Below are 5,947 nucleotides of genomic sequence, written 5' to 3' on the forward strand. Positions count from 1 at the left end.
GGAGGAGAAGGAGATGGGAGGAGGAGGAGAAGAAGAGGAGGAGGAGGAGGAGGAGGAGGAGAAGGAGAGGAGGAGCACTTTGCCCCCTCCCCCCTGCCCTGGGGCCTTCCCTGAACCCCAGGACTGCTCCAAGGCCCCAGACCTCTGCCCTGAAGTCCCCATCCCTGACCCAGACATGAAGACACTCTTCCTGGCTAGAAGGGTCCCTACCTTGTTCCCTGTGGCACCCCTAGACCCAGCACAATGCCAGCTCAGGGTGGGGGAAACGTGAGGGTTTTGACCCCCTCTAACTACCATCAAGCCCACTGCCTTTGTAAGGAGAGTTGGGAAAACACAAGAATAAAAATTACACAAGGAGAACTTATTCATATTAAAATAAATATATTCAACTCTATGTGTCAAAGACCCTTTCTTTCCACAGACATTTTAACCATATGTATGTATTTGAACATATGAACTAGCCAACACAGATGCCCTTGACCCACAAACCAGCACATCACTGAGCGGGCATCACCGAATCTGAGAGCAGGTCTGAGAGCAGGGGCCACCATCTGCTCTCACACTCCCCCTCACTGCAGCTGCACACCCTGAGAACACAGGACTCTGCCAGGTGACCCCAAGATGGAGAAGGTCCCAGATCCCATCCAGCAGGAGCTTTGCTATCCATTGTCATCTCCACACCACTCACCCCTGTCCACCCACTGGGGCCTCATCTCCCGCAGCAAGAGGAATGCTCACCCTCCCTTAGTTCTCTGGGCCTGAGCAGACCCAGAAGGCTCTCCATGTGGCCAAAAACAGTGCTTCTGTCTTCAGGCTACCCTTGACCAGGGGAGGGCTGGGGAGGACTCCAGAAGTGTTGAGGGAGCAGCTCCAACTCCTGGGAGGCACCCTCCCTTTCACCGCTTCCGAGAGTTTGGTACTTCTTATAAAACAATGTAACAAAGTTACAAGGAACAAAAGAAGAATGACTATGCGTCTCTCTGCCCTAGTCCTTGACGAAGGTAAACAAACCATCCTTGGCCCCAGCCGAGCAGGCCTGGACTGCCCTGTGCTCTGTCCATGTGGTTTGCCAGCTGTAAGGGAATCCTACCGCAATAACAGTCCCGAAGCCTAGCACTGATCCACCAAAGGTGCTTTTTGTTACTTGGGCATACAGAAGGCCACTTGGATATGAAACATGGCCACCGAAATCCTGGCTCAGTTCAGCAAGTGGCTTTTCAGTGGATTCCTTCCTTCTGTGAACTCTTCCACAGATGTCCACTGTATGGAACAAGAGGAGCGGGTGTCCAGCGTCGCCGTGAGGAGGGGTCTGGAATTTTCCTCATGCCTTCCTCCCTCCAGAAGCCCTTCTGGTGGCACCACAGTGAGAGCCACTGACACACAGGGCCTCTGTCCTGCAAAGCCAGGGACATGCCATCACCCATGTCACCTGATAGGCGTCTGTTTTTAGGAGGCTGGAGGTGGACAACCCACCTGTGTTTCCTAGCCCTGGCGAGGGCAGCACTTACCTGGCATCCGGAGTGACTATGGAGGACACTGACAGAAAGGTTCCTAGACCTAAAAGTCACTGAAGGGCATACCTGGGCCCTGGTTCCTCCACCATAAGGCTGCCTGTGGGCCCCAAATCCCCCACAGCCGGAGTTCATCTTCGTAGGCACCTGGCATCTCCCCTCCACCAGCCCCGCATGTGTGAGGCACAGCAAACTACTTTTTATGTGACACTGGGACCAAAACGCAACTTCCCTTATGGCTTCAGTACATTAGTCAGAATAAACAAAGTTCACTGCATTTGCACTTCTCATAAGGAAACCTACCTCTAGAATGAGGGCTTTTGCTTTTTTGCAAGCTATCAGGGAATTGAATCAAGCCTTAAGTCTATAGGCTCAGCAGCCCTGGAGACCCAGTGGATGAGGTCTACAAGGGAAGGATTTTCTCTCTCCAAAATATAAAAGCACACATCCAGGGGCACCTGGGTGGCTCAGTCATTGGGCATCTGCCTTCGGTTCAGGTCAGGATCCTAGGGTCCTGGGATCGAGCCCCACATCGGACTCCAGGCTTGGCAGGAAAATTGCTTCTCCCTCTCCCACTCCCCCTGCTTGTGTTCCCTCTCTCGCTGTGTTTCTCTCCATCAAATACATAAATAAAATCTTAAAAAAACAAAAACAAAAGCACACGTCCATGCATGTATTTGCTGAAAGATGGTGTCCCACCAACAACTCCTGCATCTGAAGGTGCTTGCTAATGTGCATCCAATGAAGAAAGATTTCCCTTTCCTTGCTGTGTTCAGACTTTCAATGCATTCAATACAGGAAGCCTAATTATGTGCGTTTGATGAATGCCTGGGCCAGTCAACTCCATGGGCGCAGACTTGTAATCAATGGTGGCATCGAGACCAGGACCTGCAGTTCACGGGGACTGAGTCCAGCCCCTTGGCAACACTGGTGATGGAAGAACAGAGGGAAGCCTTGGCCTGCCACACCTGACAGACCCCAGAGAGCCCTGCCCAGGCCAACCAGCCCTGGGTCTCAATATGGACTTGCCTGAAGCCACATCAAGCAGGGGAAGAGCCATAGATCAGAAAATGGGGGACTACGTGAGGATTCCTCTCCTTGGCTTGCTCATCTGCAAAATGGGACCAAGGGAGGAGTCACCCACTCCGTTTATGGAGCCCCTGCACTGTTCTGCTGGCTGGGGAATCAGCAGTAAAGATGACAGGATCATCTCTAAGCCTACACTTCAGTGCTCTGTCCCCCAGGGACAACTGAGCAGCCCTACACTTTTGAAAGCTCTTCCAAAATGATCTGTGACCAGAGGGATATCATTTTTCAGACCAGGACACTTTTGCACAAGAGAAAACATTGCTGTTACTAATAACCCCAGAAGAGTGGGCATGTACAGGGGCTGTCTCAACCAAACCCAATGTCCATCTGCTTGTTTTTAGGATGTTAGAAAGCCCTCCACAGGCCTTAAAAGCCCTCCACTCCTTTTCTGCCTGACTTATGATATGTGCAAAAGTTTTAATCCCACAGTCTGAGGTGAGGCTTACAAAGCAAATACCCCAGGGAGAGGTAGGAAATGGATCTCAATTCAAGCTGCTGCATCACATTGTGATTGGCAGGGTTCAGGGTCACAGGATGGGAAAGGGGAGGGGGGAGACCAGAGGGAGAAATGCTGCACAGAGTTGAACCCAGGTCTGTTGACAAATCCAGGTCAGCACCCTGCACTCATCCGTGTGCCCATGTGTGCAAGGAGGCCCCTCTTACCTCCCAAAGGGTTTGGCTCTCAAGCTCAGAGCAGCGTGGCCGGCGATCAAGCATGAGGAACTGGGGTCAGTCCCTCCTTCCAAACACACTGACATCTGAGCTCAGTGAGTGAGGCCTTGCTTCCCACCATCCTCAGGCCCCTGGTGCTCACAGCTCTCAGGGTGGCCTTTGGACCAGAGGCCCAACAGGAGAAGCTGAGAGGTCACTGGTAGCAGACAATGCTTCCCCAGCTGCCAGGTAAGCTTTGATCCCTATAAGCTTTGAAAAATAGAAGTACACAGTGAAGAAATTAGTCACATTAATGTCATGAGCAGGTACTTGCTCTATGCATTGACTGAGATTGAGCAGCGTCTAACAACACTCTTTCTTAGGACGAAGAACAACCTAGCCACCCAGACTCTGTCCTGTTGGCTATGCTATGGGCATCCTCAGTGAGACAGAGCCCGAGGAATTGAAGTAAAGTAAAAGAGCCTTTCAAGTGACCTCCAGAATCCTCTGGCTCGGGAAAGGAAACAAAGACTGTAATAAGAGATGAGGAAGGACACAGTATCATACTTAAAGGGTCTATCCAACAAGAAGATCTAACAATTGTAAATATCTATGCCCCGAACATGGGAGCAGCCAATTATATAAGCCAATTAATAACAAAAGCAAAGAAACACATTGACAACAATACAATAAAGTGGGGGAATTTACACCTCCCTGACTGAAATGGACAGATCATCTAAGCAAAAGATCAACAAGGAAATAAAGACTTTAAATGACACACTGGACCCAATGGACTTCACAGACATATTCAGAACATTCCATCCCAAAACAACGGAATACACATTCTTCTCTAGTGCCCATGGAACATTCTCCAGAATCGATCACATCCTAGGTCACAAATCAGGTCTCAACCAATACCAAAAGATTGGGATTATTCCCTGCATATTTTCAAACCACAATGCTTTGAAACTAGAACTCAATCACAAGAGGAAAGTTAGAAAGAACTCAAATACATGGAGGCTAAAGAGCATCCTACTAAAGAATGAATGGGTCAACCAGGAAATTAAAGAAGAATTAAAAAAATTCATGGAAACCAATGAAAATGAAAACACAACTGTTGGGGGCGGAGCAAGATGGCGGAGGAGTAGGAGACCTAGATTTCGTCTGGTCTCAGGAATTCAGCTGAATAGGGATCAAACCATTCTGAACACCTACGAACTCAACAGGAGATCGAACAGGAGAGTAGCAACAACTCTCTGAACAGAGAAGCGACCACTTACTGGAAGGTAGGACGTGCGGAGAAGTGAATCCGAGGCGATATTCGAGAGGATAGACGGCGGGGGAGGGGCCTCCGCCGGCCGCCTCTGGCAAGAGATAGAGCCGCGGAGCACAAAATCGGACCTTTTAGAAGTGGGCTCGGCGGAGGGACGTCGCTGCAGTGGCTAAGCGGGGGTGGAATCCTCCCGGGACAGTGTGGTCTCAGGACCCTTGGGGTCACGGAGAGACCGGGGGTGCCTGAGTGCGCCAGAGCTCCCAGGTATCAGAGCGGGGAAGCCGGCTGCAGAGACGGAGCAGAGTCGCGGGCTCTCAGCTCGGGGTTGCCATAAACTGTGATCTGCGGCCCAGTCGGGGCACGGCTCCCCCAGCAGGGACCCAACAAGCAGCAGATCCGGGGAGACTCCCCTTCCTTCCCGGGGAGGAGCGGTGCGGGAACGCACTGCAGGGATCTGCTGGATTTGGAGACTCCGTGCGGAGTCGGGTGCCAGAGATAGCAACGCTCGATCACAGGCCGGGTGAGCACGGAGTGCGGCAGGAGACCGGGGACACGGGAGTGACTGCTTTTCTCTGGGGACACACTGAGGAGCGGGGCCCCGAGTTCTCGGCTCCTCTGGGTGGAGACTGGGAGGCCACCATTTCTGCCCTGGTCCTCCAAAGCTGTACCGGGAGCTTGCAGGGAACAAAAGCTCGTGAGAACAAACCGGAGCAGCTTCCTTAGCCCGAACCGACAAGGGCGGGGCAATTCCGCCTCCGGCAAAGACATTTGGAAACCACAGCAACAGGCCCCTCCCCCAGAAGATCAGCACAAACAGCCAGCAAGCCAAGACCAAGTTGATCGATCAAGGAGAATGGGAGAACTCCAGCGCTAGGGGAATACTGCACATAGATTTATGGCTTTTTTTTTTTTTTTTTACCATGATCCATTATTTCATCAAAGTTAATTTTTGTTGACTGTTTTTTTTTATTTTTCTTTTTCCCTTTTTCAACCAACATCTTATCAATCCCTTTTAAAAAAAAAAAAAAACATTTTTTATTTTTCATTTTTAGAGTCATATTTTATCCCTTCATAGTAGTTACCCTTATTTTTGGCATATATATATAAGTTGTTCTCTCTTTAAAATTTTGGGGTACAGTTTCTTCTAACAGATCAAAATATACCCTAAATCACTAGTGTATGGCTTTGTTCTAGTCTCCTGCCTGATCACATTCTCTCCCTTTTTCCTTTTTTTTTTCCTTAAATTTTCTTTCTTTTTTCAAACAACTTACCTTACCAAGTCCTTTTATATAATCTTTTATAATTTTCATCTTTACAGTCATCTTCCATCCCTTCATTGTATCAACCCTTATTTTGTACATATATGTCTTTCTTCCTTTAAAATTTTAGGAGGCACTTTTTTCTAACAGACCAAAATACGCCC

At 49.6% G+C, this 5,947-nt stretch overlaps 1 long non-coding RNA gene across 3 annotated transcripts in view; it reads right to left on the reverse strand.

Annotated features, from left to right (window-relative positions):
- Positions 1-5,947, reverse strand: part of LOC112828153 (uncharacterized) — a 25,111-nt gene that overhangs the window by 2,378 nt on the left and 16,786 nt on the right. For 2 of the 3 annotated variants that reach the window (XR_003209426.2, XR_012377139.1), the window contains exon 3: positions 3,264-3,521. This is a non-coding gene — a long non-coding RNA (uncharacterized lncRNA). Of the gene's footprint in view, positions 1-122; positions 1,395-3,263; positions 3,522-5,947 lie in introns of those variants that run through there. The other variant, XR_012377138.1, reaches the window with a different exon arrangement.

The sequence above is a fragment of the Callorhinus ursinus genome, unplaced genomic scaffold (genome assembly GCF_003265705.2).
Source record: "Callorhinus ursinus isolate GAN/ISIS: 27379988/994484 unplaced genomic scaffold, GSC_fseal_2.0 scaffold111, whole genome shotgun sequence".
NCBI classification, from domain to species: Eukaryota; Metazoa; Chordata; class Mammalia; order Carnivora; family Otariidae; genus Callorhinus; species Callorhinus ursinus.